Source organism: Colias croceus, chromosome 2, assembly GCF_905220415.1.
Source record: "Colias croceus chromosome 2, ilColCroc2.1".
In the NCBI taxonomy this organism is placed as follows: Eukaryota; Metazoa; Arthropoda; class Insecta; order Lepidoptera; family Pieridae; genus Colias; species Colias croceus.
The window spans coordinates 8,725,852-8,749,647 of record NC_059538.1 but is presented as its reverse complement, the minus strand read 5'-3'; the positions used below and the strand labels follow the sequence as shown (position 1 = coordinate 8,749,647).

The 23,796-nt window shown below is 32.6% G+C and overlaps 1 protein-coding gene and 1 long non-coding RNA gene across 3 annotated transcripts in view; one reads left to right on the top strand and one right to left on the bottom strand.

Moving 5' to 3' along the window:
- The window catches only part of LOC123704065 (heparan-sulfate 6-O-sulfotransferase 1), an 87,969-nt gene that overhangs the window by 40,446 nt on the left and 23,727 nt on the right, over positions 1-23,796 (top strand). The window lies entirely within an intron of this gene.
- On the bottom strand, positions 21,459-23,572 carry LOC123704228. Its single transcript, XR_006753102.1, has 3 exons — positions 22,975-23,572; positions 22,272-22,391; positions 21,459-21,698 (listed from the first exon to the last, which is right to left on the bottom strand). It is a non-coding gene; the product is annotated as an uncharacterized LOC123704228 (long non-coding RNA).

Genomic DNA, 23,796 nt, shown 5'->3' with positions numbered 1-23,796 from the left:
TGTTTTACGGAGAATTTATATTTATTACCTATACGCCATAAATTCGTCGTCGAATATTTTGCGAGCGAATGTTTTTCTTACTTATTTTATGGCCCCGTTTATTTTTAGTTATAAATTTTATTTTATAGTAGATAGATTTATTTAGTTTATAACACATAAATTACCTCTAATAGTTGTTCATGCTGGTGCAATTAATAATAAATTTACGATCTTGCTCTATCAGAACTGAATATGGTACTTATATTAAGTGCTGATTTACACAGGGTCAGTAGACAAGTCAGTCGCGGCGCCGAAATTCGGCGCGGCGACTGACTTTAACTGTTTACATAGACTTCAAGCCTCTGTACTGACTTCAAATCTGTTTACACAGGGTTTTTTTTCGGGTCAGCACTGATTTGCCTCGAATTTGTAGTCAGTTACTGACCCTGTGTAAATCAGCACTTATATTAAACATACTATGCTATATAGTTATTAAAATTATGCAAAATCGTATTATTTGTGAATTGACTTAAAGGTTTAAAGACATTTATTCCCATTAAGACATTAAGTCACTTACATGAGAAACTTAAATTTTAAACATAGGTATTTATAAAAAATATCATTCGTTAGTTAAAAATTTAGAGTAAGTTACATACTATAAACATAAGTTTAGGTTAGGTACTCATTCATTGCATTCAAAGTTTGAGCGTGTGGTCTTCCAGGATGTGTTTCGCTAATTGTTTTTTGAATACAATGAATGAGTTTACACTTTTTAATTTGCTTGGCAATCCGTTATAGAAACGTGCTCCCTCGTATGTTGCCGTTCGCCTTCCATAATTCGTTCGGATCTTCGGGAGGGCAAGATAGCTAGCTCGTCTATTAGGATAGTGGCGATTTGATGTTGAGAATATTATATTTGTATTTATGTTTTTATGTAGCGCTTTGTGGATGAACATACACGTATTATAAAAGTATAATTGTTTTAAATTCATTATTTTAGTATCGTCGTAGATTTTATTTGTAGAAGTTAAAAAAGGATATTTAAAAATGGTTTTAATAATTTTATTTTGTAAAATTTGTAGTGGCGCTAATTTATTTTTGTAAGCGCTACCCCATACTTCTATTAAATACATTAGGTGAGGTTTGACTAACGTGTTGTAGATGGTGTGGCGTAATTTATGAGGAATGCAAGAAGTGATATTACGCAGAGATCTAAGAAGTGCTGATAATTTATTTTTTAGGTGGTCGATGTGATAATTCCATTTTAGAGAGCTGTCGATTCGCAAACCTAGGTATTTCTCGTGGGTTTTATGTTCTAATACAACACCGTTAATTTTAAGTGGAGCGTGTGGTGGAATAATTTTGTTCTGAGCTTTGAATTTAATATAACACGTTTTAGATATATTTATTGTTAGTAGATTGTATTGAAACCATTTATTTAATTTATTTAAATCGTTTTGTGCTTGCTTTATCATGTCATGTATAGAGGGACCAAAATAAAACAGACAGGTGTCATCCGCATAAAGTGTTAGATGACCATTTAGTTTTAAATCTTGTAAATTATTAATATAAATTAAAAAAAGCAATGGGCCTAAAATCGAACCTTGTGGTATGCCACACGTAATTGGTAAGGGAATGCTATTGTAGTTATCTATTTTAACGATTTGTGATCGATTTTTTAAATATGATTTCAGCATGTCTAGTGCTTTACCAGTAATGTTAATGGATGCTAATTTCTTTATTAAAAGTTCGTGAGAAACGGTATCGAAGGCCTTTTGTAGGTCAATAAATACTCCCAAAACTAAATTTTTTGCGTCAATGTTCTGTTTTATTTTAGTAGTCAGGTCTATAGTCGCTGACAGAGTGTTACTTTTTGGCTTAAAACCGTATTGACGCACTGAAATAAAATTAAATGAGTCTAAATATTTTTCTAATCTCGTGTGTAAAATTTTCTCTAATATTTTTGACAACACTGGCAACACCGAAATTGGCCTATAGTTACCAGGTTCAAATTTTGAACCACTCTTATAGATAGGAGTTACCTTCGCTATTTTTAACGAATCCGGAAAACGTCCTTGACTTATAGCTTGGTTGAAACAATCGCTTAAGGTATGATTCAATTTTTCTTTAATGCATTTAATTGCTTTTGTGGTAATACCATCAAGACCTGTACTACAGTTTGAATTAAGGTTATTTATAATTTTTAAAATTTCATTAGGTGTACACGGATCAAAAGTGGATAATTCGTACTTTTTTGATGGTGATTTAGGTAAGGTTGAGGAAGAGTTGGTTTGATATTGTAGGGGTATTAAATTTGCTAGACGAGATCCTATTGTAGAAAAATATTGATTAAATATCTGGCATATTTCATTTGGCTCGGTAATATATTCAGAATTTATAAGTAATTTAGTAGGTAAAGTACATTTTACAGTTTTGTTATTAGCTAATTTATTTACTAAAGTCCATAATTTCTTGGGTTTATTTATATTCCTTGTAAATTCTTGGTAATAGTAAGAATCTTTTGTGTCTTGAATAAATTTTTTTACCTTTATTTTTTGAGTGTTAAATTTTATTTGAAGGTTTTTATTTTTAGGGTTGTTTTTTAGTTGAGACCATAATAAATTTCTTTCGTTAATTTCTGTTAAAATTGCTTTGTTTATCCAGTCTTTTCGGGGCAGATTTAGAAATTTAGTTTTAGTAATCTTACTTTTATCTATAATAGATTTAATTTTATTTTCTAATATTGTATAATCTTTGTTTATTTCAGTATCAACTATGGAGTCAGACAGGGATGATAATCTTTCGTAATTAATTGCTTTATATTGAGTTTTAACACTTTTTGGGGGTAAATATTTTTTTAATTCTACGTATATGTGCTTATGGTCGGAAATACATGAGTTTATTATTGCGAAATGAAAATTATCATTTTGAAGGTTCGTACTTACATGGTCAATGATAGATTTTTTTGAAGAGTCTCTTGTGCTGTATTTTTTAGTTAGTTTATTGAGTAATATATGTCCATTACACTTAAGAGTATATTTGTATAGTTTGGTATTTTTATTTTTTGTTAACAAGTCGATATTAAAATCTCCAAAAATAATAGCTCTGTGCCTTTGTTGTAATTGCGATTCATACATTTCAAGGAATTTTTGACAGTTAGTATAGCCCGGTTTATAGATAACGCCTACATCAATTTTACATCGTTCTAAACTTATCCATAAGTAATTGTTCCCTTCCTCGTATCGTGATTCAATAAGATTGTGTTTTAAATCGTTGTGGATGTATGCTGAGACTCCACCTCCTCTTGCGTCAGTCCGGTAGTTAAAATAATGTGTGTAATTATCAATATTTAATTCTGAAGCTTGCGCATCAGAATTTATCCAAGTTTCAGTAATTAGAATTACGTGGATAGGTTTTATTAATGAGCTCAGGATACATTTTACTTCATCTAGTTTACCTTTTTTTCTTATGCTTCGCGCATTGAAGTATATAAATCTAAGCCTGGATCGGGAGAGTTGCAAATTTTCATAGCTGTCTAGTATTTCATAGGAGTTGATATTTTGGTTGTTTGTCTTTAAATTTATTTCTAGTTTTTTGACACAATTTTCTTTATAGTAGGCATTCCGTTAACGTATTTTATTGTGAGATCTGTTTCTCCTTCACCAATGCGACGGTTTAGTTCATCCTGTAAACTTTTAAGATATTTTTCCTGAGCTGGCGTTTGATCACTAAAAGCTTTAATATTGTTGGGTAGTTTATTTTTGTTACGTAGGATTATTTTAGCAGATTCAATTGTGTCATAGCAAACCTTTATTCTACGATTTTTCCCCGGTGAATACTTGCCAATTCTATATATCTTTACTGGCTTCGGTAGGTCTGAACTTATTAGCGAGGTAATTTTTAAAATTTCGTAGTTGTCTTTAGATATCCTCTCCTCTGAGTTATGATGAGATGTCGATTCTGGGAAACCAGCAAAAATTACATTTTTTTCGCGGCTTTTTCTGTCTCGTAGTTCCTTGATTAAGTGTTCATTTATATGTAGTTGATTTTTAGACGTAAAACCCGATGGATTGGATGACTGATTTATTGATTGAAGATTTAACTCCAGTGATTTTATTTTACTCTCACCCTGGTTGATCTGGGATTCTAATTGAGAAATAGTACTCTTCAATATGTTTTGTTCAGTAATTATCATACATGCTGATGACTTAATTTCATTGATTTGATTCGTATTTTGGCGAATTAAATTCAAGGATTGTTCGTTGGACGATTTAATTTCGGTAATTTGTGTTTTTACCTCAGAAATGTTTTCATGAATTTTGTTTATTATTTGTTCGTTTGAGCAAACATATTTTTCAAGTAATGTACTAATACGGCTCAACTCCGAGCGAATATCCTTCATATCATCACTACATCTGCAATCTTGTTCTAGCGGTTGTTTCCGTTTTCTGTAAGTGATTTGAGTATCAGTTGGCGTAGAACTCGTTGAAAACGAACTTAGCTTCGATAGATCGGGATGCGATCCACCGGCAGTACCCACTGCACCACTGCTGGTTAAACGTGTTGGCGATCGGCGTACACTCATATTTACTCCGCAATGGATAATTTGTGCACGAATATTTTAATGACTTTATTAATTGAAATTTGATGTAAAAGTATAAGAATTAGGAAGTAAATTATTTAGTTTTCAATTTATTAAGCGTAAAAAATTGTGTGATTCGTGTCATTGTGTTGGAATATCTGACCTTGAGTTTATGCAATCATTATACTATATTATATCGCTTTTATTATTGTGGCTTGCTATTATTAAAGGTCAAAATATTTATTCAGAACACATACTTTTATAAGCAAACAGAAACTAGTTTTTTTTCTAAATTAGTCCCATATATTATAGTCCCATATAAACATTTTGGACTTTTAAAAATGTATTTGTTTCCCATAATTTTCATGTCATTCATATAAAATCAATATTTGGGTACTTGCTGTATTTATAATATTTGTATTTATTACCCACAAGCATTGGAAAATGTAATTCATTAAAAGTGTAATTAAAATTCCAAAACAAAGTATGTATTCTTACCTTTTTATAAAGCAAATCGTGAAAACTAACGCGTGACGAAAGGGCTCCAACCGTGACCGACCACATTCGATCAGATTTCAAGCTGCATGAGGTCAAGGATTTAGTGTACAGAGTATTTATGTGTAACTAGCTGTGCCCCGTGGTTTTACTCGAAGTGCTCTGCTCCTGTTGGTCTTGGCGTGATGATAATAGCCTATAGTCTTCCTCGATAAATGGGCTATATATATAACACCGAATGAAATTTTCAAACCGGACCAGTAGTTCCTGAGATTAGCGCGTTCAAACAAACAAACTCTTGAGCTTAATAATATTAGTATAGATTGAAATATTTTAATGAAATTTAAATGTACTTTTTTTTTATAAATCGAAACATTCATTTTCTGCTCTCTGTAAATTTTTATGTGACGCACTTAATTAAGTATGCAAATGTTTTCTCAATGAGAAATGGTATTAAAACTAAATTTTTTACTTGACAGGTGAATGCTATATGAAAACTACTTTAAAATGTAAGATGTTATGATATTTGTTATTATTTATTCACCGTGATTCTATGTAAAAATATTTTAACGTAAAAGCCGACTTACAATTTCAATAACATGTTTGTGGAAGCCAAAACACCTTTTACAATATAATAATAGGTACTAAGTAATACTAACTAATAACTAATCCTAGGTATAAAAATGAATTAGTAACATATATGACATGGTGCAATAAAGAAATGAAAAAAAAAATACATTATGAAATGAGAAACCTTCCGTTGTTTTTAGGAACTTTATGACGGGTGGTGTGGTGGGTAAAGTATATTAAATTTCCGTGGCTTTGTCGTGTCAATTTGCAAGCACTTTAAAACTTCTCTTGGTTTGGAAACTTTACATACATATTAGCATATATTAGCAATATATTATAGCTAACTATTACCCGCGGCGTCTACCGAATTTAGTGCACTAGTTGTCTAGAAACTAGCAAGGAGTTTATAGTATTATTCGTGCCATATTCCATTTCTTTTAATAAAAATAAAAGAAATGTGTGGTTAATATTTATCATTATTTTTGTTGGTTCTTTATAATCGAGAACTACTACAAAGTACAAAACCCTAAGATAATGCCAGTAAAATGCCTTCACAAAAACAACGCTTACACATTGAAGTTATTCCTCACTAAGTATAATGAAGTTGGTAACTAAAGAATCTATTCATTTCGTACAAGTACTAACAGTAATAAACGACCGTTTAATATATTTAGATACACTCTCAATATTAATTACTCGAACGTAGTCTCGCAGCGATCGATCATCCGTGACGGATCTCAATTCCACTTTGCAATGTCGAAAACCATTTCGTTCATTGCTTCATAATATAATTTTGTGGCTTCTGCTATACATACATATATTATACATATGTAGCGAGATAAAATTGCGTTTGCTTCCATACCGAATTCAATATTCATTCGCAAAAATCAATGGTACTTTTTAATACGAACACAAAAGCCTTTTGGTGGAGCGTATAAACGATTCTGTGGCTAAAAATCATTGGCAAAATGATATGGAAAGTAATTTTAGCTTTTTTTTGTATTTGTTTTTTTTTTAAGTTGTTGAAGATGATGTATTCAAAATTATCTTATGCTTAATTTAATTTGTATGGTAATAAAATAAATATTATAATTGCAAAATTTTGCATAATGACAGGATGTTTGTTTCTGTGTTCTTAAACAGATATTACACCACAAACAGGTGTTTTGTTGAAATAAAAAAATGGTCTAGCAAATATTATTATTATGATGCAAGTTAAAAAGGAAAATTTGTGAATAATAAAAATGCTAGGTAATCTAAACCGTAGCTTAGGAGACGGATTAGCAACGTAAACCCTAGCTGATTTTTAGCGATTGTTATGACGCGGCCCGGGATTATAGCAAAAAGTTTAGTAAAAGGCTTCACCTTAAAGCTATCTTGCTTATTACAAAATGTTCATGTTTTCTTTTATACGATGATATTACAGCTTAATTAAAAGAGGCAATTGTAAACAGCTTATTTTTCGTAACAGACTGCGAACAAAACAAACGCTGCCTCTTCGAAAATTGATTAATGAATTGTATGCGCCAGGAGTAATAGCTATTTGATAAATACGTACACACGTACACGTACACGTACACGTACATTGTGTACACAATGAAGGTAACGAAGCGTCTTCCGTTTCCCATTAGTGTCGGTAAAGGGAAATAGCGTAGGATAGTTAAAAATTGAGTTCCGATGTGTGTTGGTATGAGTGGCGTAAGAGACGGTGTGCATTGGCGCAGGATTTTTTTAACTCTATCCAAATAGGAAGCATAACTACACAAACAAATAAATAATATCAATTTTTAATTGGAAATATTTAAACATCATGTATTTAAATTTACTGTACATAGTACATACTAGGTACTAATTAATAATCATCAATTTTGTTATTATTAACTAAAGGTATGGAATGTATAAACTTCATCAATTGTCGTTAATAAGGCTAAAACTCAAAAAAGAAGGAGCTATTTTTTTGTATGCTTATATTAATTAATAAATTTCCGTCGAAACAAAAATAATTTTAAGTTAAATATTTAATGGGACATTTTAGTCCTATCACTTTCAAATTTATCTATTTGACTCTTACGCTACGTACACACAAGTACATTAACCACATTGTTTTCTCACGACCGATTGAAAAAGAGACAGCACGTAGCTGATTATCATAACAAGCAATATTACTGTGAAACGCTAAACATAAATGCCTACGCGTTTATATTGCTTTTAACGTCTTGATCGTCAGTTTAAAGTGTTAACTAAACTACACTAAACGCCGTTTTACAAGTATTCATAGGGCTTTCATAATTCGTTGGTGTGTCCGCCGGCCAGGTTTTAATCAATTTTGCGAATGCTTGCCGACTTTTTTCTCCGTCAGCTGAATTTATGTATAAGTATGTAGTTTGGATATGAATATTAGAGGAAAGGTTTTTGAAATTTTCGTACCATAACTAAGGGTAATTCAAATGCCATCTTTGATCTAGTATCAAAATATGTTTTTCAAAGTGAAAACAAGATACAATCTCAATTATTATAATAATAATAGAATATTTTGACGACGGGTTTTCAGGACGAATATGAATAAATATATTTCATACACAAGTTGCCAAAAACACAATAGGATTATAGCAGCTTATGTCCCGTTTCTTTACCCAGAAATGATTCGACTTTCGTATGGACGGCTGAATTTTCACATCATATCCATATGATAAAAGTCAGCATTTAAATGTCCATAAGCAATATGTTCCTTTTTAATTCTATATAGCAACCAGGCATTCATAAACATACAATGGAACACCCGTCTTTCACTTTTATCTATTGAAAGTGACATTCAAATATCCCGCCCTTTTTCACATCCATATATTGAAGAAGTGTTATTCAAAAAATCATATTATTGGTACTTCAGTATATTAATAATATCATGACCAATGTTAAACATTTTGATAATTACGTATGTGATAATTAGTGAATCAATAAATATCGACGACATTTATAGATTTTATTCATCTGCTTCGAGTGGGTTGACTGTGCCACCATACCCCATATACTTCCATAGAATTCATCAAAAACCTTAGAAATTCATACGTTTTACTCAATCATTGTAGTTTATAATTTATTTTCTACATCGTAAACTGTGTATCATAAATATGTACATATGTATAACAAAATATAAAGCGCCAAGTTTAGAAAGCTGTTCCAAGCATGCAGTTATTTGAATAAAATGTGCTTGTACCTTTACTTAATCTTGATGATATAGTACAATCTCGGAAACCCACGCTTGCTCGCAATTTTGTATACCTAGTTTACAAGTGAGATCAGATTGAATATGTATCGCGGAATCGAATCAAAATAAAAGGTGCTGTTGGGTGAAATATCTAATAATAGTTTTGTTTGTTTTACTTTATTTGTGGTGTAAAAATATATCGAAGTATCAAGTAATTTTTATATAGGGAAGGAGAATATAGCTTAATGTTCTTTAGCGTATTGATAGATTGATTTTATAGCCAGTAGTCTGAATGTTTCGTTGAATAATCTTTTTGATGAAAGGATATAAAAAACAAACACACAACTTTTACGGCGTGAACTCGTGTTACTGACATCGATGGGGTTTAACGTCAACAATCCCCACGATATATAAAGAAACGCAATAAAACACCCGAAGCTCGTCTTACGGATTTCTTTCGATAAACGTTTATTACGTGGTGAGTGCGTTATCTGATTAAGTGCAATAACTAAATTAAGGTCAATGGTAAAGGCCAACGCGATAAAAGTCGACCGGTCATAATACATGCGCGTAAACTGAGCTTTATTGACACCAATCTGTGTTTTCATTTATACGGTGTTTAGTACGTTATTCCGAAAATGTGTGAATCAATATAAGTAGTCCATATAAAATTATTCCATTTGTTCGTGTTTCGTGAACTGTAATAAAAACATTATAATATTATTTATGATCCAAAATATTTTCGAAATTAACCCTTGGGACTGAATTTTCCACATTATACCAGAAATTAGAATAAAATATTATTATTTTGTTTAGTTAAAGCTGGTTTAACCCCAATTTATTAGTTACCTATATGAATATTAAAGCACTCACAATTATAAACTTATAATGGCGCAAATATCAAAACAATTTTTATGTCGTAACCACCCCATTTGTTGTGTCAAAACGTTGTTCCCCAACAATATAAAGTTCCCCTAAGTCAATACACAGCCCCATAATATTAAGACCCTTTCATTGAAAACAGGCGCAGTCAAAATTTGCAGTTGATGTCCTATATCCGAAGGAAATAGAAGGACAAATAGCGGGCTATTTACACGTTGGTTTTCGTAAATGTGGCGCGAAGGGGAAAATTCGAAACTGTATGAAGCTTAAAGATAAGCGTTATTAAGGATTTCTCGAGTGTTCTATATTGAAAGTTATGTTTGTAGTTTGGATGAGAGGGTTGCCAGGTTACGGAGACCTTTATCGTTTTAAAATTGGTCTTAATATATCTTACATTTAATATTATTCGCCTCATGACCAGATATATGCATGAGTACGAAAGTTTTTCATGGTTTTATAAACAGATTATGTCAGTAGTTAGAATTTTCCAAACAAAGTTCAATAAAATTTAAGCATAAATCAGAGTTTTCAGAAACCAGACCAAATTTGGTTGAATGAATAAACAAACACATTAATCGTTGAATAGGAAATGGTTACGTGAATGTATATATCTTTGGATCGAATATAGAAAGCGGTGTAATCGTGTTAACAGTTTTTCCTAAACATAATGAATGAAAACTAATTAAATCTAAACAGTAGAACTATTATCGCTCCCATATAGATTTATGTGATACGCGCGGTTCATTCCAGTTCAAATATCAAGTTCGAATCGTAAAGTTGAATGTGTCGTAAGCCATAAAAATTAAATAATTTGAAGATAAGGTTAAACTATGAGATTTATGCGATGTACTTCGATATAACGAGCGTCTTTTCAACGATAATTAAATAATTTTACGACGCAAATGAAGCAAAGTTCCGTGAGCTCTATGATTTTACGATGCTTACTGTAAAGCCGGCTATTCACGTACCTGCCGCAGGGGCAATATTGGAACAATCTCGGTTGTTCGGCGGTCGGAGCAATTTCAGATGTTCTCTAAATTGCCCCTGCTTGCCCATCACAATTAAGGAGCCCATTAAGGGTGCTATTCCTGATGCAGGTAGGTGAATAGCCGGTTTAATACCAGTAAGTTTGTGTGATCATAATCAATTTTATGAACTCCCTGTTATACGTTTTGTTCGAAGATAACAATGGATTTATTCGAGCTTTGAATTACTTGTTACAAAGGTAATTAACCACACGCAGTTTGATCAAATTAATTTTGTTGTTTATATTTTCTATAATAACACAAAGGCATGGAAAGTAATTTGTATCAATAAAATAAAACGTTGGCTAACTTTTTTCATATTCAAAGCAGTATTATTAATTATAATGATCAAGAGTAAAGTAACATTAACATTGTAATTTACGCTTATTGAAGGATAAAGCTTTTAAATATATAGAACGAGTAACAATCGCTTATTACATCGATTCATCACTATTGATATAAAAGGCATTTACATTGCTTAGTCTACTTCATTATTGATTATATATTAACTGTGTTATGTGGAAGCACCTCGATAAGCAATCTGTGAATTTATACTTATCTATACGTCACTACATAGTATAAAACAAAGTCGCTTTCTCTGTCCCTATGTCCCTTTGTATGCTTAAATCTGTAAACGCAACGAATTTGGATGTAGTTTTTTTTAATAGACAGAGTGATTCAAGAAGAAGGTTTTAGTACATAATTTATAAGGTTGTAGACAAAGCGGGCGAAGCCGCGGGCGTTATGCTAGTAATATTATAAAGCTGAAGAGTTTGTTCGTTAGTTTGAAAGCGCTAATCTCAAGAACTACGGGTCCGATTTGAAAAATTATTTTGGTGTTAGATATCCCATTTATCGAGGAAGGCTTTATATCATCACGCTAAGAGCAACAGGAGCGGAGCAATGCGGGTAAAACCGCGGGGCATAGCTAGTAAATAAATACCTATATTGGTCGACGCAGACGTAAATTATGTAACATCGAAAATAAATCACCGAGCGTTCAGTTAATTTAGTTTATTTTTCAAATTCCTTATTGATTTATTACGTACACTCGGCTTAAAAATGCTGTGGACTATTTTATTTATGCTCTATCGTAGTCTGGCTACAATCTTCTAGTATGAATTAATTCGTAACGATCTTCGCTTTTTGTTAATTAATGTTATATCTCTATTTGTATTATATCTTAATGGATATACGATAATTCACGGATTGTCTAATAATGCTAAGATGTTTCGTAGGAGAATTGAATTAAGATTATGGACGATATAGCTTTATTCAGATCAAGAGCTTTTGTAAAAATAGATTCCATATATACAGATTAAATTATATGGTACAGTACGGCATTTGAAGATTATAACAAATCACTACAAATAAATAAATTCCTGATTGTTTTATGATATTTCAAAATTGTTGTTACGACTAACTGGTTTACTAATTGGTTACGTATCCAACTAGGTATGTTTAAAACGTGAAAACTGTTTCACGATATAGGGACAGTGAAATGTTGATGTCTATCGATATTTATATTTCTATGTGGGAGTTTCCAATTAGATGGTTCACACGATATCTATGTAGATGCTAAGTTAATTTTGTAATCTTAATATAATTGGTAGTATGTTTTCTGATTCGGCTCCGAATTTGGGTTATCTATCCAAACGTATTTAAAAATATTCAATTTTATCTGTTATTCTGTAATCACATCTCGGATTAGAGTTTAACAAATGTTTAGTTGATGTTATAAATACAGATTTTATTATGTGGGAGACAACGTTAGGCGTTGGTTTGACTTTTCTAACAATTAAGAATTTAAAAGTAGTTTAGTATTTGATTTCCATAATGTTACAGGTTTTACTATCTCGAGCTTACATGAAGTATTTGTTATTATACATTTCTTGTTTGTAAGTTAAAACGTTAAATTATTTTAATTATAGTTATGCTGAGATTAAATTTAAGATAAAATGCTAACAATAAAACTTATACAGCTGTCCTTGCACACGTAGCGGTCGCTAAAAACCTGTTTAGGTTTGAGCTTAGGCTAATGTTGTTAGTACATGGATAATCATTTATTATCGCGCGTAATAAAAATGCTAAAAATATTACCACTGTAGTTCCAGGAACAACAATCGATTTCGTTTTTTATTTGCCTTCGACGAGTTTATCTTTGTCAATAACTTTTTATAATATATAAGAATAAATGAAATTTCCTTCTAGATTGTAGTAAGTAGTTGTGGACTCTATTATCGTTGCTTTGTTGAATGTAATTGTGATTTGTGTTATAACTATTAAAATATATTGTGGACCTTTGACGCTATGCTGTGATCATCCTTCAATTTCTCAATAACTGGTAAAGATTTTTTTTTATACGAATAACAATAATGAGCGTATGTTCATTACTAAAATTTATTGAATCTTTTGCTCTCAGGTGAGGTTTTAATTGCGAGAAAAAAGCTATTTTAGGAACTTTGCCAATTACAGTCCAGGTCCGGGGTTCGAATACGAATACATATTTGTGTGACGGACTCATGTCCGTTCTCCCGTTTTGTTTGTAATGCTATGTGTGTCTGTCACAATGTAGCACAGGAAGTCCTGGTTTCGATATAGTTAAAGGTTTGTAAAATATCAGTTATAATCACGATGCAAATGAATGAATAGGTACAATTATTCTCAGAACTAGAAGTGAGTCAAATGTATTCTGCAAGTAAAAGAAAATCATATTGTACTGTATCATCCTATCGTGTCCCAATGCTGACCAAGGGGCTTCCGTGAATCGCGATATTGTGCCAAGAAAAACCAGTCTTTTGTAAATTGGTTAAATTCATCCAGCCGCACCTTTTCTTGTGTGAAGAAAAAAAGAACAAAAGCATAATTATCTTAAAAATATTGACGAAAATGTAATATGCAATTATTGGTAAGCATGGAACCTTTATACTTTTATTACCGGTCGATCGGATACGCTCAGCACTTCAGCAGACGAGCGTCTAGCACCAACCAGCGACCTGTTAGAATGCATATTGCGAAGCGTTTAATATTTTCCATATGGGACCACCAGTAGTCGTTTCCTATTATGTCAGCGTGTTATGTGAAATGCATATAGGGAGCCCTAAACGTTGCATCGGCGTTCGGGTCACGTCTCACCTTCGAGTGCGTTTGAGAGACGTCACGCGTCGCTCTTCCGTTTATACGGCGTAATGATGTATGGCGTAGGCATGTATGTATGTATGTAAAACCATACATTGTATGATGGATGTCTTTTTGCGTCTGAATGTTAAGTTGTTTAGTCGTTTGTAAGAGTCGTAAGTTATTTAATGCAATGGTGATATTATAAGTTAGATTCTTGTTAGGTTCCTATCTTTTATTTTGTTAGATACAGTTTAATTGATAAGACGTAGGAAATAGTTATGTTGATTAAAATTTAAAATGGAATAACTAAGGTAGGTAAATTTAAGGTATTCTCAGTTCGGTGCTCACCTTCATTGTTTCATAGTTTTAAACAAAGGGATGATATTATATTAGATAAGGATTAGTTTACGTGCCTTTCGTATCTTTGTCCCGCATTCCAATAGTCTAATAGCAAATCAACATAGATGGGAATTATTCTATCGTTTCCGTTTACCTGCAGGGACATTGTATGGTACAGAATATACCAATAATATATGAGATTAATAAAGTTCTTTAAACCGAATATAAGATCGAATAATTGTTAGTTTTTTTTCTTTAAACTGTAATGTAGAAAATGAAACAATAATATTTAATTGCCTCCAATTTGTATTAACTGTAAAAAATGTATTGTAACAACGGAGCATTAAATGAAATAGCTGTTTCGCGCTACGGAATTTGTAATTCAGTTAAACCGTAACATTAACGATAATCCTTGACCTTAGAGCAACGGGAACGGTAACAAATTGTTAGGACATAAATCTATACTAATATTATAAAGCTGAAGAGTTTGTTTGTTTGTTTGAACGCGCTAATCTCGGGAACTACTGGTCCGATTTGAAAAATTCTTTCGGTGTTATATAGCCCATTTATCGAGGAAGTTTATAGGCTATATCATCTCGCTACGACCAACAGGGGTGAGCCACGGGGGTGAAACCGCGCGGAGCAACTAATCTACTATATACGGATAAAATAAACGTTCCAAAATAAGGAACAGTGGCTTTTGTTTATACTGTTTCGGCTGCAACCGCTCGAGATCTCCGCTTTATCTGGTATTACGAGAAATATTTGTATACGCTTATCTTCAACGCTTTGGAACATCGGTATCGCGTATAAAGTTTTGTTTCTAATTTCGTAAAGTAATTAACAAGTTTTATCTCCGTACCTACGTTTCAGATTTGAAAGTCTGCATTCAGAATTCGGAGTTGGTAATGTTCAAATGAAATTTGTTTTGTTTTGTATAATTGTATAATTAATTTTGTAGTAAATGCAGTTAGATATTTTTATAGTAAATGTATTAAAATGCAAAATACAATGAAGAATTTTCGAAATAAAAATTTTCTGCGAAAGTTATTTTAACATGCAAAGTTTACATCGGCGCCGGGCATTTGAAGCTTCCATTGTTATTGGAACTTTTCAATCAGAGTTGCGATCGATTTCAAAACTTTACCCTTTTCTTGCATAATTATATTGCCTCAAGCCTATTTTATTGAATTGGTTTTGCATATACAACTATTTTTGATTAGAAATCCGTTTAAGGTCAGCATCGGAACATCAGCAAGGGTAGCCCTTTTGTATAAATTAATTAGATTGTAGTCACCATTCATTACACAAAAACGAATAGCATAAAAATGTCGAGCAATTTTTAGGTCATACTAAAATTAATTGCTTATTTCTCCCATTAAGTTTAAAGAAGATAAAAATCTTTCGAATTATTTGTTAAAGATTATCAGATTTATTTTTGGTACCTATACTTGGAGATAATTTCGATTCATAATATTTATTAAGGTATTTCAATTTTGAAATGCTGTTTTTTTATTAGTCCCTGATAAAAATATCGAATGTCTTCCTTCAATACAATTAGAATTAATATATTGCGTTATTACATTTACTCGAACTTTGCATGGTTTCAATATATTTTTTGTTGGAACACCCTACATCTATTTGGCAATATTTCTTTATAATATCGCCGAGGGGAAGGGAAATTATATTCCTGGGAAAAATAATATTTTCTTTTTTCCTTCAATGTTGTCTTCTATTTCACCTTCATTAAAGTCGAACATAAACATACTATGTATATTTTTATGCTATGTACATTTTGGGATGTACATTACTAGTTTTTGGTATATTTGGATGTTTGACTAATTTCAAAGATGAAAGCTAATTGTCAGCAGATTAGATACGGACATTTTTTAGATTTGCACGGCCATAAATCTCTTAGGTACTGATAGAAAAAGTGGCGTTTTTCGTGCGATTAGTACAGCAATAGATCGTTGAGAGGCGCGTGACGAACAGACAAAGGGATGGCAGAGTACAGCCGACGAGGAGCGATAATGAACCACGCCCGAGGCGGGACACCCCATTGTCTGCGGACCTGGGGTTACATCTCTTACTTTGACGGGAATATTTCAATCAAGCTATTCAGCACCAAGATTAGACTCATCACAGAAGCACAGCCACTTTTCCATAAAACCTTTCTACGGAGGCGGTAACATTTTTCATGTTTATGACAACCCTATTTTCACTTTATAATAAGAATTTTTCTTCAGCAAACAATGTTGCCGATGCTGGTTCAACGAGCAGAAAATTAATTAAAATTTGCAAAAAGAAACGAAACGCCTCAAGAGGTTTTTTATCCGAGTGATTTGCTATGGGGTCGAGATATTAAACGGGAATATACAAAGTTAAAAAGCAGTTATAGAGCAAAGACAATTTTAACTCGGAATGAAATTTGTAACTCGGTACGCTAGGTAATAAAATCCGCAGAAAGAGTTTTACTAGTGTCGTATAAACAGAATTCATTAGAAATTTTACAGTGAGATCTTTGGCTATCGTTGGGAAGTTTATCTTGAAAATTCACCAGCAATAAAATAGTGGTCGGGTTACGAAACTACGAGCCATGCGTCTTTCAACCGTCGAAACTTATTCCGGCGACTTTCATTATGGCGCGAACTTTCTTTTAGATAAGCTAAGATGGATAGCTTAAATTTTAAATTTTAGAACTAAATAATACGTCGTCCATTCATTCCGAGATTTTAAAGCTAAAAATTTGTCGGTGAAAAATAGTAATCTTTCGAATGTTTTAGATATTTCAAATTGTATTTTATTTGTGAAAAGGCACTTGAGATTCTCTAGTCTGCTATCGATACACGATCCGACCTTGACCCGGCGCTGAGTCTGAAAGCCGTCACAAAGGGCAGAACTTCCACACTACCGGCTACTAATTAACTCCGTTCATTCGTAACTTTTTGTAACACATACCTTTTCAGATCTAAACTTTTTGCTCTCATTCGTTTCGAGAGTGCCTGAATTAATTTAACCGAAACGGTACGTTCGGTGTTAGCGTTTGATTTGAAACTTTTCGCCAATTATAAATGGCTTTTCCCTGTTAGATTAATTATATGTTAAGAGTTATATACTCGTGTTGTTTTGTTTGAAAAACTTATCGTGGCTATCTACATCGTATACATAGATGCGTCGACATCATGTAATGTGTTAATGAAACGATTATAAAAGGGAAATAAGGCCTTGTTATGTTAACTGAATTCTATTGTGTTGGAGACAGTCACGCAATGCATGCTATTGTCGCTATAATTCCTGTAATAAATGCATTGCGCATTTCATAAATAGAAGGTCGTTACAATGCTACTATGTACGCCTTTCCAATCCTAAATTACATTATGAAATAAGTACCTTCATAAATATCGAATATTGAATTTGATAGTACAAAACTACAAACGTTCCACAGAATTCATATTATAGTCCTTTCCACCTAAGATGATTTCTGTGACACATCGATTTTTGACACGTGTAGAGATGTCTTTACTGAAATCATATCAATTGTTTCCGATAATCGATAATATTTTATATGGAAATGAAATCGATTTGAATAATGTACCAAAATTAGTTTTTTCGGTATTTCGCCAACAATTAACTAAGGAAACCTTAGCAAACAACAGCAACAAAAAGTCAACAATAACAATTAGTAACAATAACAGGATACCACGTAAAGTATCAATATAAAAATGCAACTTGTATAGAAGGCTGAGGCACTCGTACAGACGATTGACTCGATTGACAAACGATCACAAGATGGACGCCGATTATATGATTTTCCAACTCTATGATTTTTCAACGATCCATTTCATGTACACGAGTTGCGTAGGTATTATATTTTTGTGTTATTTTATTTTATTTTTCATTATATTAAACTAAACAATACTGTTTTTGATTTATAAGCTTAAAATGTTTCATTTTTATATTTTTGGTAATAATGCCGCCATAAAATAAAAATATTATGCACTAAAATTATTTTGGCGTTTTAAACATAAAATACGTAATTCGGAACACGATAAAGTGTCACAGGAATCATCATAGCTGAAAAGGACTATAGAGTATGGTGAGCTCTTGTGTATCGAAGCTTTAAAACAAAAATACTTTTGAAACTGCACTATGATCAAATAAGATTAAGATATGTCTGAAATAGTTGATTAAACAAAATCTATAGGTACTTAATATTATAAAGCTGAAGAGTTTGTTTGTTTGAACGCGCTATTCTCGGGAACTACTGGTCCGATTTGAAAAATTATTTCGGTGGTAGATAGCCCATTTATCGAAGAAGGCTATAGGCTATATATCATCACGCTAAGACCAGCACGGTGGAGCCACGCGGGTGAAACTGCGCGGTAAAGCTATTAGTGAATAAACAGTACCTAGAGTGATGTAAATTTAACATTATACACACTACGTTATGATGTACAAGATCACCAAAGCGGCAGCGATAAATATTACGCTAATAATACTTCCTAGGCATTAACAAGACTTATCGTCATGCTGCAAGATAAATTATCTGCGATAATTAATCAGTAATTTGTATACGCGACGGGTGGCCGAACATAGCGCTAGGCGCTTGCTTCTTGTTGTGGCGATTATACGGCAGACTCGTCCTAAAATACATGGGTACAACGTGGGTACATCACACCCGTGGATATTTCCGTCACAAGTCTATCGACAGGTATTCGGTGCACACCTCGAACGGACAACGACTTTTAAAAGCGTCTTATTTTTATTGTCGTTGGCGCGTGGCGGGGTGGCGCTATCTACAACACATGCGTGTGAATTGACTTATGTCCTGAAAACGTATGATTAAGTAAGATTTTGATGTGTTAAATGTAAGAAACGTATCTGTCTGTACTTGTGTATGAAGTTTTCATATATATGGGAAAATTATTTTCTATTTTGATATAAAATAATCGAGCACTTGAATCAATATGTACTTCATTTATATTTGCAAAAGTTAACGAATTGACAAGAAACTACTTGTATAAAATTTTGGCGAACATCCATATTTTAAAAAGAGGGTCAGATACAAAATGTCAATGCTTTGATAAAAAATAAAGCTGTTCACATTGTTGAAATAAATTTATAAAATCTCCCGTGACAGTAATCTGTTGGAAGAAAAATGGCGACGATAATGGGATCGCCATCAAAAGACACGAAAAATGGTTGTAGTATAGACAATCCCGCCTGTAAGTTATTTAAAGTATTTGAACATTTGTTATTTTAACATGAAATGTTGATTTCAAAAGAAATCTGCCTAACGGTTATGATTTGATGACATTGTCATGTAACCTCAGGGATAAAAATGAGAAAGTAGTAAAATGCTACATCAAATAAGGAAAAAGACAAGAAAACTACATGAATACACGTACAATTAAACAGAATAGAAAAAGGGTGAATAGGAATTTCTAAGGAATGTAAGACGAGGAAAAGGGACATGCGGACCAGATTAAATGAAATAACAAGATTAGATTGGGAATTTTGTAGTAAACCTATTAATTAATCCTTTGAATGTCCACGTAATTATTTGAGCATCAAACGGGAGCAAATAAAATAGAGGCGCATTGAAATGAATCAAGGTCTGTGCTACTGTTTTACATTATATTCACAGTAAAGCCTATACAAGTGAAACAGGCGGCGAGCGAGTCCGGATAAGCCGGATAATGTTATTAAGCCCCGGGTGATACTTCGCATTTCTCTGAGAAACCTCGCCGAATCAAATAAAATATAAATTATATCAAAATTTTAACGACGTCCTTTCAATTGGTATTTTAATGCAAATTAATGAAATGTTTGAATAAGGATTGAATAGACGAACCGGCATTTATTTATATTGCACTGAATAACTAATGGTCTTTAGAGATAAGCTGACATTTATCATTTGGCCTCTCAACGGCAATTTATTATAATTACAGACCTTAAATATGAAACAAAATCAATTATTGTTCAGAAACTACAAATAGACGTGCTTAATGACTTCGAAAGTCCCTGAAATTAACAGGATATCCCTCTTTATTACATTGAGAGATCTCCGCGTAGAGTCCCTTAAGTCCATTGTAGCTGAGAGGTCGTAAAACAATAAGGGCGAGTTGGGAGACAGAGCGCAAGTTAATTTTAATTTTATTACTGTGATGTCGCTAGCGAAGTTGTCGGGAAAGGGTCAACAGCTTAATACAATGTCCTTTAGATGCACTCGTGATGAATGAATAAATTGTTCGCAGAGTTATTTACTCACTTATAGACTGCTGAGCTTATCGTTTGCGTTACTGGGTTTGTTTATGCGCTCGCTTTATATCCCATTTCTTAATTAATTTTATGATGCTTTGTCGGTAAAATATAAATTGTACACAGTTATCATTTCTTGTACCTACAGATTTCATCCAGAGTCTTTATGAAGAGGGTCGTTTCGATAACTTTTAAGTACTTTACGCACTCTTTTGAAATGGAATAAAACATTTAAGACGAAATACAATCGTGTTTGTGCACCTTTTGGGCTACGCCCCCTGGGTGGAGCATAAGAGCGCGCGGGACGCTTCACGAAAATCCCCTCGCCATGCCACACAACTGAATAGATGACGGAAACATACGGAACTAACGGAGGTTCAATGAACTTTACTTAAATTCTTATATTCGCGCGGTTAAAGCCGAGTAAAGCGATCCGGCAACGTCTTTTCGTTGCCGGACCCATCGGACTAGAAAAACGACCTTTGTTCCTTTGCACGAAGGTCGATTTTTAATTGGTACAAGTCTGGTTACAAAAAGTGAGCTTGCGACTAATTTATTTTATGATGAAATGATTTGTTATTGTTAGAATTGTCGTAACTACCTATATAAGTTATTTGAACATCTTTGTAAACAAAATATTTTATAGTTTTTCGTCATGGGGACTTTACGTACAATATGATAATAAAAATACATAATAGACTTATGCTATTTACGTTTGGTTTTTTTTTTACATAATATATATAATATTTATTGAAAAAATCAATAACAAAAAAATATTATTTACAATTTTGATTTTTTTTTAATAAATATATCCGACATTTTGATATATTTAATATCAGATATATGATATACTAGCTGTTCCCCGCGGTTTCACCCGCATTGCTCCGTTCCTGTTGGTCTTAGCGTGATGATATATAGCCTATAGCCTTCCTCGATAAATGGGCTATCTAACACCGAAAGAATTTTTCAAATCGGACCAGTAGTTCCCGAGATTAGCGCGTTCAAACAAACAAACAAACTCTTTAGATTTATAATATTAGTATAGATAATAAGATAGAATTTTGACATTTGATATATAATATAACATAACATAACAGATATTTTCGAATGCTGGTTTTGGTACTATTTTATTGTTCCAATGTTTATCTTCTTGATACGACTTTCATTTTTTCTTCTTCACCTTGTTCCGAAAATAAATATGTTTCTTGCTCGTCATTTTGAGCTGTCCTTGTACATTGTGCTGCTGAAACAACCACAATAAGTTATAATAGGAGAGAATGAATGAAACGAAAATTCTGTATAACAAAAAAAGATTTATAGAAAAATTCATTGATAAACCAATTATAATACCACGATTATTATAAAGATACTTTCATCACAAAACTAGAAAAAATTGCGCAGCTGTGTACGTTCCTTTGTCGCTTTATTATCCTAGCCCGTAATAAACTCGATTGTCGGCGTCATACACAGCAAACTTTCTGAGAAAATCGTTCTTTTGTTTGCAAAATTTTACGGTTGACCGCAATTAGTATAACAAGTGCTTTTATAAAAATTAGTAAAATTTCGCAGCTGTGTCCGTTCATTTATCGCTCTATTGTCCGAGCTCGTAAAAAAAGTCGACTGTCGGCATCGTCATACAAATTTTTCAAATATTTTTTTATATAAAATTTACAAGTAATTATGCTTATGCATAATATGCATAAAAACAAATTTTGGTAAGTGGTAACCAGTCAGTGATAACTTACACTAGTCTGAAATATTTTACTATCTTCAATCTTATGACTTATAAATAAATAACATAAGATAAACTTACACAAAAAAGTACTATATGAAACTGTCTGAAGATCCACATCAGTTTCTGGTAATCATGGTTTGTCTTTTATTGCGTCCTGGCTTGCAGGCTGCTCATCGGATTTTTCGTGGTCGCGCTTCGCTGTTAGAAATAAACATACATACACAAATCAGTAGTATATTTATTGGAAGATGAAATCTCAAAAAAAAACTAAAACATTACTTATCTATTCTATACCAATAATAAAATCCATACTTCCATACTAATATTATAAATGCGAAAGTAACTCTGTCTGTCTGTCTGTCTGTTACTCAATCACGCCTAAACTACTGAACCAATTTGCATGAAATTTGGTATGGAGATATTTTGATACCCGAGAAAGGACATAGGCTACCTTTTATTGCGAAATATGTACCACGGGCGAAGCCGGGGCGGACCTCTAGTTATAAATAAAAATAAAGACGGAGTGCATAAAATTATAAAATCTTGATTTGTGCGTTGCTCAATTCAGACTTAGTAAACATATAATACTCCAAAAAATTAAAATAATATTTATTACTAATTATTACAAGTAAAAATAACTTTCAAATTTTGATTTATGCGTTTCTCAAATTAGACTTGTAAATATACCTAGTAATCAATATATTGGAAGTTGAAATCTTTAGACTTGTAGCGGCCGAAAGACATAATAAATATAAATAAGCATGATAAACATCAAACTTACCTATTTGGGTTCAATAACTGTAGTTTTTTTATCTGCTTTCGCAACATTTTCTTCCTAATGTTCTCACCATCAATGTTTTGGCCACCAAAATTCACCATGTTTATGAAAAACTTTAGTATCACTAACACTAAATCACGTATGCGAGTAGACAACGGCACCGCGCGAAAAAGTTGTACAGGACTGCTCTCTAAGACGCGTTAGCGTCGACTAACAGGAGGCGGAACGGCGGAAGCGACCGGCCTACGCGCAATTTTGTGCTCATAATTTATAAATATATTTTTTTTAAATTACTGATGTATTAAATGTAAAATCTAATCCCGCACGTCTCTCAAGAATTGAATGGAAATGGATGTGGATAAAGTTTCATTGATATTACTTTACCATTGTCCAAATGAAATTGATTGACCGTTTAATTTTTAGGAAACTTCACAACGTTTTTCTATCGAGGCAAATTTTTTCAATCGTGTTTCGGTTCCCGCACGTCACTAGACAAACTCTTCAATTAAATAAATCCATAAATAAAAAAAATCAAATTGGTAGTTTTTGAAGAAAAAAATTAATTCTTCGTGAGCTCAAAACGTCTGTTTTGGGTCTCATTTCACCTTAACTTGCCAACAAAAACCGTAGTGTGGATCGCTTTGATAAAGGTTTTCATTAGACTATAAAAGGAGGGAATAAAAGAGACGTAATTCCGTTCTCGTGTTGAGGTCGCGTTAATACGGTAAGGGTCGAAATTCTTTGTGGTACCGGCATTAGGAGGCCCTGCGAAACTTCTGAAAGGACGGCAATAATCCAAGATAATAACCCGCCGCCAAGTATTCA